Source organism: Schistocerca piceifrons, chromosome X (assembly GCF_021461385.2).
Source record: "Schistocerca piceifrons isolate TAMUIC-IGC-003096 chromosome X, iqSchPice1.1, whole genome shotgun sequence".
NCBI lineage: Eukaryota > Metazoa > Arthropoda > Insecta > Orthoptera > Acrididae > Schistocerca > Schistocerca piceifrons.
Window position 1 is genome coordinate 487,796,801 of NC_060149.1, and position 12,097 is coordinate 487,808,897.

A 12,097-nucleotide genomic window follows, 5' to 3' on the forward strand; every position below is an offset into this window, starting at 1 on the left:
AATCTTACCACTACATGTAGTAGTGAGCCCAATATTAACTCAAATTTCTCATGAAAATGTCTTCAGAGTTGGTGGTACTTCTGTCGATAGACGAGAAATTGCTTGCTTACTTTCCAAAAATAACTGAAATTAAAGGCTGCGCAGTATAATAGTAACCATGCAATGGACGCTACACTGCCATGGGGCCTACACACTACATTAGTACTGCTATTATTATTATTATTATTACTAGCGAACCCATTAATACTTAGTAGCTGCTAAATACGTGTAAAAATTGGATATACGTCCTAATCTCCTTCGTCCACCCCCATTTGTCCATATTCTTCTCCCCGTCTTCACCCCCCCTCCCAATATCTCTCTCTCTCTCTCACACACACACACACACACACACACACACACACACACACACACACACACGTTTAAGCTTTTTTTATTGTTATTGCCAACGAAACCTTGGTCGAGAATTGAAGTCGAGCAAAATGAATCGGTGAGTCTGTTGGCATCATTGGTATACAGGATATGAGAGACCTTGCCTGCTGCTGCACCCTCTGAGGATAGTAGCTTTACCGACAATAGTTCTTACAGTTGTAATTAGCCAACAGATAGGACTTGAAACTTCCGGGCGATTCGGATTCGATAGTAGTATTCTAATCATAAGCCGACAAGCCATAAAGATTATTTTCCTACTTCCTGTTAAAACCGACTCTGAAGAAGAAAACAAATCAGCAAGTAGTTCTTGTTTAAAATTGTATACGTATAAGGAGAGCGAATAATATGGGAGAAACAGTTTGTCCAGTAGTCTGTCATGCTATCGCAGTTAAAACACTGCGAGAAAGAAACGGAAGCCGCACGTTTTCATGTCACATCATTTTCTTTCTTGTGGTAGGTTTTAACGGAAAAGCGGCAGATCGTTGTCTGAAAAAAATACAAAGCCCATAGTCGTGTGAACGCTTATTAGAGAATTTTGTAAAAATTCGTAAGTTATTGGCCGATTAAGTTCAGGGATTTTTGGTAACAACGTGAAACAACTTGGCTTTACATAGTAGTATAGAGAGTGGCAGTATTCATAATCGAAGCATTGGCAGCCTGAAGTCTTCCAATTTCTGCCAGTTCAGTAGAAGTGACTCCAGCAGTCACGAGATTTACAATCTAAGCATAACTTGGTTAATTTTAAATGGCGATGGAGATAATGGGCGAGGAAATTGGTGCTAGGGAGAGAAGAGGCGCAAAAGAAGTAGGTTTGCTAATACGCGTGTGTCGTCAATATGGTAGTTCATTTTCTTTTCTGAGTAGTATTTCAAGGTGATGTTCACAATGCACTGAGATAGTTCTTCATTCTGTAATAACTATTCTAACAAGTAAGTAGCTCCGGTTGTCTCACTGATTAGATAACTCGCTGTTTAACAAACCGTCTAAGGAAATGAAATCAGTTACCTTAAGTATTTACAAAAACAGGAATTCAAAAAAGTTGTTTTTTGTTCTGTAGTTGCGTGCTAATGTTGGTGGGGAAAACTGGGATGCTAGCTAATATTTCATTGCAATCAATGGTCTCCAACCTTTCAGAGTTCAGGGTACTGGACGAGAAAGCTTCCCATAGTCAGTAGAGAAACGCTATGGAGTACCATGGCTCAACGAGGTTACTCATCTGACCTCATAAATACAGTTAAGAGTCCATACACACACAGAAATTGTTACAGGTATGGGAAATACAAAAAAAAGCCAATGAACACGAAAAAACGAATAAATGGAAAAATGTTGCAGCAAATAGTGACAAATGACAACCTAAAAGTGCCCTGAAATGCAATCTCTTTCGTTTTGTCTGCCGACAGACAACCAGTAAGATCTAAAACAGTCTCGAATAATAAAATCTTGGCGCAAGTAAAACATTTTAAATATCTAGGATGCGACATCACTTTGCAATATAACCATGACCTGGACTTAAAAGTAAATAAATTTACTTCCATATGTGTAACCCCAGCCTAAAAAGTTAGCAGAATAGAGCCAGGAAAGAAACCCAGCTGAAGCTTCATAAAACGGTAGCAGGACCAAGCCTTTCTTACGCAAGTGAACCATGGGCGAAAACAAGCTCAAGAAATGAGATTTCTAAGCAGAGTGGAAGGCGTACAGGGGAAGATCCGTAAAGATAAGAGGAAAGATACAGGAATATATAACCGAACGAGAAAATAAAGGAAAATCGGAGAAAATAGAAGGAAAATGTAGAACGTACGGGTGGAGAACGGTTCCCGGTTAATGCCCTAAATTGTAAATGCACTGGAAGAAGAAATGCAGAAAGAGGATGCAAGAGATGGATACTGTAATAAGCAATTTGCCTAATACAAGGAGGACTCTTAATAACACCTTCCACTCCGTAACTTTCGGTACATTAACCGAGCGCAGTTGGAGGTCCAAGGTCCATTGTGTTACGTAGGGAGCTGCGGCTTGAATGTTGGCGGTGAGTGGCTGGAGGGAAAGGGCGGAGTGTGGGGGACCACAGCAGCGGCCGCAGCAGGCGTGGGGAAACGTGGGGCACGTCCGGCGCGCCGCCTCTGACTCAGTGCGCGGGGAAACCCGCTGCTGCGTCAATACGTACGCCCGTGCCTGGCACAACATTGTTAGCGGCTCCGCTAGCCGCGTCAAAGCGCTCAGTTTGCACGGTCGACCGCCGTTGATTACGGCTGCCCTGTCCACTGGACAGTTCATTATCTTAGGGGTGTGCACTTACAACTTAATCACGTACCGTTGGGAAACAGTTACTCCCCGTATGCTCTGTGCAACACTGAAAAACTAGCACCCAACGTTCCAACCGTCATCGCAGCTACTCTCTCAAAATCGACTGAACTGGTAAACTGCTGTTCAGTCACCCTGGAGAACATCGCCGCAAAAGAGGTAGAAAGGTCTGTTATGTAATACACACATCAAAAAAAGTTTTGCATCACCTCGGTTCCGAGAGTTCCGGAACCTGTACAGAAAATAGGAACGAAGATCAAGATAAACATAATTTCCACCCATTTCATTGCTCATGAAAACCACACATAGCATGTTGTACCACCATACAGCGAAACGCCTGTACCCGACGTGGCACTCTATCCACAAGTTCATCAAGACACTGTTGATCCAGATTGTCCCATTCCTCAACGGCGATTGGGCGTAGATCCCTCAGAGTGCCTGGTGGATCACGTCCTCCACAAACAACCCTTTTCAGTCTATTCCAGGCATGTTCGATGGGATTCATGTCTGGAGAACTTGCTGGCCACTCTAGTCGAGCGATGTCGTTATCCTGAAGGAAGTCATTCACAAGATGTGCACGATTGGGGGGGGGGGGGGGCGCGAATTGTCGTCCATGAAGACGAATGCCTCGCCAATATACTGCTGATATGGTTGCACTAACTGTCGGAGGATGGCATTCATGTATCGTACAGCCGTTACTGCGCCTTCCATGACCACCAGCGGCGTACGTCGGCCCCATATAACGCCACCCCTAAACAGCAGGGACCTCCACCTTGTTGCACTCGCTGGACAGTATGTCTAACTCGTTCAGCCTGACCGGGTTGCCTCTAAACACGTTTCCGACGATTGCCTGGTTGAAGGCATATGCGACACTCATCGGTGAAGAGAACGTGATGCCAATCCTGAGCGATCCATTCGGCATGTTGGCCCATCTGTACCGTGCTGCATGGTGTCGTGATTGTAAACGTGGACCTCGCTATGGACGTCGGGAATGAAGTTGCTCATAATGCAGCGTATTGCGCACAGTTAGAGTCGTAACACGTCCTGTGGCTCCACGAAAAGCATTATTCAACATGGTAGCGTTGCTGTCAGGGTTCGTCCGGGCCATAATCCGTAAGTAGCGGTTATTCACTATAGTAGCAGCCCTTAGGCGGCCTGAGCGAGGCATGTCACCGACAGTTCTTGTCTCTGTATCTCCTCCATGTCCGAACAACATCGCTTTGGTTAATTCTGAGACGCCTGGACACTTCCTTGTTGAGAACCCTTCCTGGCACAAAGTAACAATGCGGACGCGATCGAACCCCCGTATTGACCGTCTAGGCATAGTTGAAATACAGACAACACGAGTCGTCGTACCTCCTTTCTGGTAGAATGACTGGAACTGATCGGCTGTCTGACCCCCCCCCCCCCCCCGTCCCCCCTGCGTTAAATAGGCGCTGTTCATGCACGGTTGTTTAAATCTTTGGGCGGGCTTAATGACATCTCTGAACAGTCAAAGGGACTGTGTCTGTGATACAATATCCACAATCAACGTCTATCTTCTCGAGTTCTGGGAACTGGGGTGATGCAAAACTTTTTTTTATGTGTATAGTTCCGGCGATTCATCGTTACGCGGCCGAAAACCTAAAATAATTTTATACACGCTTGACAGGCACGTTTGATCTTAACAAAGCACGTCACGTCGGTCTGTTATCAATGGTTGAGCAGACACTGGAGGGAAGTCTTCAGACGTGAACAACAGGCTTCTTTAGTTTAGGTATTGAATATTAACTATCTCGACATATCTAAACAGTTGAAGATATTATTTCAATTTCAGCTGCTGTTACTTTCTTACCTACTTCCTTGGTACGAAGCGCGAACTGCCATTCTAATGGTATAAGTTCGTCTGTACTTAAGGCCCTATATGTTTCCGGAAAAACTTTCTATCTTTAAATTCTTCAGTTAATCCCAATCGAAATAATTCGCCAAGATTAGTGTGTACTTCTATAGGCAGTTGCTTCCTTTCGAAAGTGAGGTAAAGAGTAGTATGAAGAAACATATTCTCCCTGACGTACGACGTGTCACGAACGGTAATGAACACAGCGAAGTTCAGCGAGGACTGCCTAACTCCAGAATACATGATATAATGCTCCCTCGTATAGAATATATGGCATTGATTCTGCGAAGACTGATGCCGAAATAGGCTGGCAAATATTTTTGAACGTGGTGGAAAACTGCCTACACGATATCTGAACAGATTATTTTCGCACGAATGCGACTGAACCTTATTAATTTCTCGCAACCTTTATTGTAGGGGCATGTTTCTAGCCTTAACACTAACTTAATGCATGATCGTGAATGGCAAGATTTCACGCTATCTAAAGCCAAAGTTATTTAAAATTGTTTTAGTTCCCACGCTTTACAATCAATTTTGTCCATACTGTATCTCGGACGCAACCGTTAATGATTGTTCGTCAAAAGAACAACCAGCTGCAAATACTTAAACAGCTTTATTTTAATGCCGCAGCCGGTTTCGGGTTATGCTCATCCTTAGATGCATAACTGCTCCTGTTACGTATTTTATTTATCAACAGCATGACATCCGGTCCTTCAGTATGTTCCAGTGGACGGAGTTTCGTCTTCCTTTGATCCTCCGAAATTTTCAGGATGATGCGCAAATTGTAGCAGTGCTGACAGCAAACACGCTATAAATAAATTTCCGTCATAATACTCTCGTATCTGACGCTGAAGCAGATATTAAGCATATTATGAACTATTCGCGTTCTACTGTGACTCATTTAGAATGTGTGTCATCTTTGTATTGCTACAATTTCCGCACCGTTCTGAAAAAGTCGAAGGATGAAAGCAAGTAGCACCGCTGTCCACTGGAACGTGCTGGAGAGTCGGGTGTCTGGTTGCTGAGAAATTAATGTAACAGGAAGCGTTAAAGCATCTGTAGATTAGCATAACAATCGGAAGCCAGTTTCGCATTAAGATACAGCTTTCCAAAAAATATTTGTTACTGGTTAATTCTTTACCAACAAACGAAAACAAGTTTAGATGAAATTACACACACAAATATGTATCACTGTATACATGTTAACGGCAATAGGGCACTTGTAGATGTCATCTCTTACATTCTACACCGAAATGTGTTGGAGTACATTTATATTACGTAATACTTAATATATTTTCTTGTTCAGCATCTCTAGCATGGCTGTTCTGTTTTCTCTGCAGTTGTTGGACGTGACCCAGTCTGACACGTAGGCTGCCACTGGACTTCACGTAATGGTAAGTACCTCCACTTTTTATTTAACTAAGACAATTACACTGCCTATCGAAAAATGGGAAGCAACCACAACACATGGTCCGATGTCAATGTAACTTCATACAAATACACTCCGTCGGCGGGTGCGTAAATGGGGTTTTAATTCTCTGACACCAGAGTGCACTAATATTGTTACCAGGCCTGATGGGTATACAAGATGCGTACCAAGCACATCGTAACCCCTTCACACATGCCGCCCTCCCCCCCCCCCCCCCCCCCCCGGCCATGCAAGCAGTAATACTGGATTCCCAGCAACATGGTCATCCGCATCACTGGTCAGAAATTAGGAGTCGGACTAGGAAATTTGCGTACCAAGCGTAGGTTGCCGTTAACACACCACCACATACTGCTGCGTTTGGAGTGGTGCCGTGACAGGGAAACATGAACTATTCATGAATGGCGTCCATTTTGTTCAGCGACGAATCGTGATTCTCTGCTACCTCGAATGACCATCGTCGGATAGGTACAACTGGGGTACCAATTCAAACGTAAATTGTGTCCCAGTGACAACATCCAGGATATCAAGGACCAGTTAAAACACTTGTGTATCAGCTTGTCCCAAGAAAGGATAAAACTGCTTCGACAACCCTCCCAGCCGGCATCATTGCACACATCCAGGCCAGACGGGTGAATACTTCACTGCGAAGTGGGCTTATGCAGCCTAGTTCTTAATAAACTTGCCTCGATTTTGTAATCACTCAAATAACATGCAACCCGTCAACCCTTGAAATTTTCCTCCTCTTCTGAGTGCTTCATATTTTTTTGTAAACCAGTGTGTGCTAGTCCAAAGAAGTTAGGGCACAGCACAATTGATGAAAATACAGTTGATTTTTTCTTAGGTGGTACTTAGGGAACTTTTGGAATTCTGTATTACAGTTCACGTTCTTAGCGTCGCTCCTACATTTTGTGAAGTATACGTGAAGGTACTACGTCAAGATACTTACAGCTATTTCGTAAAGATACTTCGTCAAACGATACAGTATGCACCGATAACTGGGTTCCTTCCTTCCTTCCTTCCTTCCTTCCTTCGTTGATAAGCACCATAATCTTCGAACAGTTTTCTAGAGTTCCGAAATTTATTGGCAAAGAGCGGCCGCGCTTGGGTGAGGTCCCCCAGCGCGCGCGCGCGCGCGCGCGCGCGCCCACACACACACACACACACACACACACACACACACACACCATAAAACGCACAAAAAGTCCGTGCATCCGTCTTATCTGTCGTATTGAAACTTTGCTTCTCCCCATCCTCCAAATCACCGCTGCAGTTTAATTACTATAGCCCGACACTTCGATAATTGGTGGGTTGCTCAATTGAAGCATTCAATTACCGTACTATCTCCCACCTACCTTTGAAGTCTTCCGCGCATTCTGACTTCGTTTTATCTTATTTGACATTAATTACACCTTCGTGCCATGAAGTACGCTGTCTCCGTTTTTCCGCTGTGTATTTCATTCGGAAAACCGCATTTCGCACTATTCTGATTCAAACGATCTTTGTCGCGAGTATCTCGTGTGCGTTCGCATGGTTAATAAGAGAGTAATTCTTATATCTTAAACTGAAAGCTTACATAGTAGACAGACAGTCCGCTTAAAAGTTCTTTTTATGGGCTTTACGTACGTCAGTTTTCATGCATGTGAAACGGATACAACTGAAACCCTCCTGGCTGTATGATATGCCGGACGCCTGTAGATATTCCCCAACATTACTATTATTATTATTATTATTATTATTATTATTATAAAGAGACTCTTACGTGCGTAGAACCCACTATCTGTAGCTTAACCAGCAGCTTCCTGACTCGATTCTGTGAGTGGACAAATTTCCACTCAGTTGTGATCTGGTTGCCAGACAAATCTTAAGACGGTAATTAGCCTGGCCAAGTTAGAGCCTGCTGCTAAAAGTCCAAAACCCACGTTTTACGCTGTACGTGGGTCTTCTCTGAATCTTACAGTAGCTTAGGCTAGTATTTAAAGATTACCTGTCCTGCACGTGTCATTCATGCGATTCAGTCAAAAGCTACGAGATATTCGTATAGGTGACAGATGACAGTAACTGTAATTGAGATGACAGCCAGATAAACAGTATGTTGGAGACCTTGGTGTGGTCTCTCATGACGGGAGCAGCGGTGTCGCGTCGCTGTGGCCGGATGTCATCTGATGCGGCGCGCGCAGACAATGCAAATGTCATCGTGTCAACTGGAGCACGCCAAGCCGGCGTCACCGTCTGCCTAAAGTGCCTGTCGCAGGTAGTGGTTTTGCGCTATGCACACGTGTTGCAAACCTAACAACAATTATATGACTGCTGGCAAGACTAAAAGGGCCAGGCTTTTCCCCAGTTACCCTAGGATTTTGTTCTGGTGTGGGTTGATACTAGATTATCGTAAACTGTACCATCATTATCAGTTAAGATATGTGAACGGCGTTTGAGATTCTGTGTTCAACTGTATTCTCCCCTGAAATAGACTGTCAGTCTGCTCGGAGATACGAAAGTGCGTACAATCTCACAGTACAATGCCTATTAAAGCACAGGAACGTTCAAATTATCTTTCCGTTTTATGAGAGTTTTTACTTCTTCTGGATACATAACATGTTACCTTCAGCTATGCGTGCTGAGTTTGGTCTAAAACAATTTGAGAATCCAATAGGTCAGTACGTTGATGCTGAGGAAGACCTGCTAGTAGATAATTCTGATTTGCCATGGGTTTTGAAACCTTCTCATAAGTGCGTATGATGAGAGCTTCGTACAGGCATGCCAAGAGTCTTACTTATTTTCACTTTCATGTAAGTTTGCGAGAATGACCGCCCCTCCATGGAAACTGTTACTTTAACGCAGTAAAGATTGAGCTTTCGGCCATTTTTACGTCCCACTGCTGGACTGCTGGACTGCATGACTTGTACCGTTACACTTAAACAGTAAATGTGCCATAAATAGACGCGGTCTTACGGTAGTCAACCACAGTGCGACAGGGGTAAGGGTCAATAAACATGGTACTTAAGGGAATGGGATTGAAATCGCCATTTGGCCACAGTGATTGGTTTCCTGTTATATTTACTAAATCCCAAGGATGAGTGGAATCGAATTTGCGATGAAAACATCTATTATTTATTGTCTTGAAGTTCCCTCTGGCACTCCCTCTTCGCAGTGATGTATTTATTGCACATTGGTTACGGTTACAGTACATCATATTCATTTTATGTTTTTTCTAGAAAATGTGTGCGAGGTTTCTCGCTGTACTTCATCGGGACACACACTACTCAACCATGATATTATTACACTTAGCCTTCCGTGGTAGTTACCGGAAATGGGCGGTGACAAACAAAAACCACATCAATTTTTTCGACTGCGTATACATTGTGGAAGTTGGAATAACTTCTGGTTGTTCACACAGCAGCACATTCTAATCGGCTTCAAGCTCACAGTTACACACGAGACGACCTATGCGCCTTAACTTCCCGGAGCATTAATATTGTGGTCGACTAATGAGTTCCACTATTCATCGACCTCTGAGTAGTTCTCTTATTTGTATACATGTGCTGCATGCCATTCTTACTTCTGAATCTATCCCGCTTATTGTCTGTGTTTATTGCATGAAGATACCTATGGTTAGAGGAAAGGTATTAAACGTGTCAACTGGCAGAAGAAACTGAAGAAAAATTGTTAGACGTGAGAGTTGTTTCAACGTCATCGCTGCAGTTCTTCTTTACTGTACCAAATCCGAAGCCAGTAGTAAGTAGCTGTTAAAGCTAGTGGCAGACACTGTTGCTGCGTTGCTATGAAGAGTGCTTAGGCCCATTAAGCCTTTACGATGAGAAAGTGCGATGCGCCGGAGTCACCCCGGTACACGGGAACAGCGTGGCCGGCCGCACTGGGAACTGTGAACTGGCACTTAGCTCAATAGCTGTGGGGCTCGTTTTTAACTGACGGGTTAGTCATCACTTTCAGGAGTCGTCCATCACGCTGCTTTCAAATGCGGCCGTTCGTGCAAAAACCCAGAAACTGTGAAGGCTGCAGGGAGACACTGGGTAAACTGCGGACAACAGTGTATTCAGTGCTCTACATCTGAGGGACGTGGTATTTCCTTCGGTTGTGCTGTTCTTTGAAACAATCAACTGAGATTATGGCAAGAGTAAAATTAGTAACTTTAGTTTTAACATACTCTTGATTTTGGCGAAATTGAAGGGTGGTATTTCCTTCGGTTGTGCTGTTCTTTGAAACAATCAACTGAGATTATGGCAAGAGTAAAATTAGTAACTTTAGTTTTAACATACTCTTGATTTTGGCGAAATTGAAGGCGAGCTACTAGTCATGAAGTACCCAAATGTTTTACTTTGTCTCTGGAGCTATCGAAATTCATCCATTCTCTTCAGTTGTCCGTGAAACTGGTTTGTTGAAAACCAGTTGCCTAAAAAAAATTTCAGATCGCTGAACGACATTCACCAAAATTAAATTACATCCGCGACATTTTTTTTGTATGTGTAGGACTATTGTTACACATTCATCAAAAACTTACAGTAAATAACACATTCCAGTGCGTCACGGCGGGATGGGAGTACTTCAGTTCTGTAGTGTTCACAGCTAGTGGAATATTCATGTCGTCAGTTGGAAGGCTGGTTTGATGTCGCTATGCACGTTTCGCTATCATGCGGGAGTCTCTTAATCTTCCAATAAATACTGCAACCTATATCCAGTTAGCAGGCGAGATAATACAGGGGAAACACGCTGGGCTCATATTCGGGAGGACAATAGTTCAAGTTACCGTGTTGTCATCCAGATTTGTTTCTTGTGATTTCCCTAAATCACTTCAGACGAGTGCCAGAGAAGTCCATCTGAAAGAGACGGCCAATGTCCTTCCCTGATCTGAGCTTGTGTTCACTATCTGATGTCACCGACGGGACGTTAAACGCTAATCATCCTTCCTGCATTCACTTGAACCTGCGTACTCGTTTTCCTTCTACAATTTTTTGCACTTCACAATGCCTTCTGTTAATGAATTAGAATATTTCATGAGGCGTCAGGAAATAGCCATCAGCTGATGCTTCTTCTATTCAGATGACACTATGAATTTCTCTCCCCAATCCGATCCAGCATCTCATCTCCATCCGATGTATCCATTCAATCTTAAGCAGCCTTCTGTAGCACCACAAGATGTACAGAAGTTAAATGCAGGCTGCAGTGTCCTCATAAGGCAATGCAAGATGCAGAACGACTCCCCGTACCGTGGATCGGGCATCCAGCATTGCTTGCGGTTAACGCCTCCTATTTGTGATAAAGAGCTCTCCGGCGGTCGGAAAGAGTCTACGACGGCGAGGCCCTAAGCTTCTACAATGATACTTAAACTTGGGTAATAAGTTGGCCGTACGACATGTGTGGCGTCCTTAGCTTACTGGTACTCGTCCACGAGGCCTGTCAGGTGAGGAGAACACTGTCTTTAGAGGAACCCATGCCAACATGTACCTTTAAAAAGGTACACATGGCGTTGTAGAATCTCTCTGCAGCCGTCACAGTATGCCCAAGCGACCATTTTCAGAGACATGAAAACTATTATGGTGGCGCTCCAGACGAGAACAATGGCGCAGCCGTGACAGTCCCTTTCCACAATCTAGAAAACTGAGGAACCTTCCAAAGCCAACGATTCTCCGTCTGTCGGAAGGCTTAACCTAGAGGCTGCCACCAGGTCTTTATCCAGGGCCTATCCTGTGCTGATTGGACATCTTCAGACACGACGTTGGTATTAAGCACGTGGACGTCGTTGCCCATGCTGCGGCTGAAGGTTGCGCCCCACCCCCCTCCCCCTCGCATACCCGACGTCTCCTCCATAGTCCAGCAGACAGATGAAGGCCCTTATTTTGGTAGCTTCTAATGGCTCTGAGCACTATGCGACTTAACTTCTGAGGTCATCAGTCCATCAGTCGCCTAGAACTCAGAACTAATTAAACCTAACCAACCTTAGGACATCACACACATCCATGCCCGAGGCAGGATTCGAACCTGCGACCGTAGCGGTCGCCCGGTTCTAGAATGTAGCGCCTAGAACCGCACGGCCACTCCGGCCGGTTTTT

At 44.2% G+C, this 12,097-nt stretch overlaps 2 protein-coding genes across 5 annotated transcripts in view; one reads left to right on the forward strand and one right to left on the reverse strand.

Annotated features, from left to right (window-relative positions):
* LOC124721500 (beta-1,4-glucuronyltransferase 1) overlaps nucleotides 1-12,097 on the forward strand; it is a 324,876-nt gene that overhangs the window by 195,855 nt on the left and 116,924 nt on the right. For all 4 annotated transcript variants that reach the window (XM_047246514.1, XM_047246512.1, XM_047246513.1 and 1 more), the window contains one exon: nucleotides 5,944-5,997. The gene's annotated coding sequence lies outside the window, so the exon portion shown is untranslated. The remainder of the gene's footprint in view (nucleotides 1-5,943; nucleotides 5,998-12,097) is intronic.
* The window catches only part of LOC124722439 (RNA-binding protein 25-like), a 105,607-nt gene that overhangs the window by 6,972 nt on the left and 86,538 nt on the right, over nucleotides 1-12,097 (reverse strand). The window lies entirely within an intron of this gene.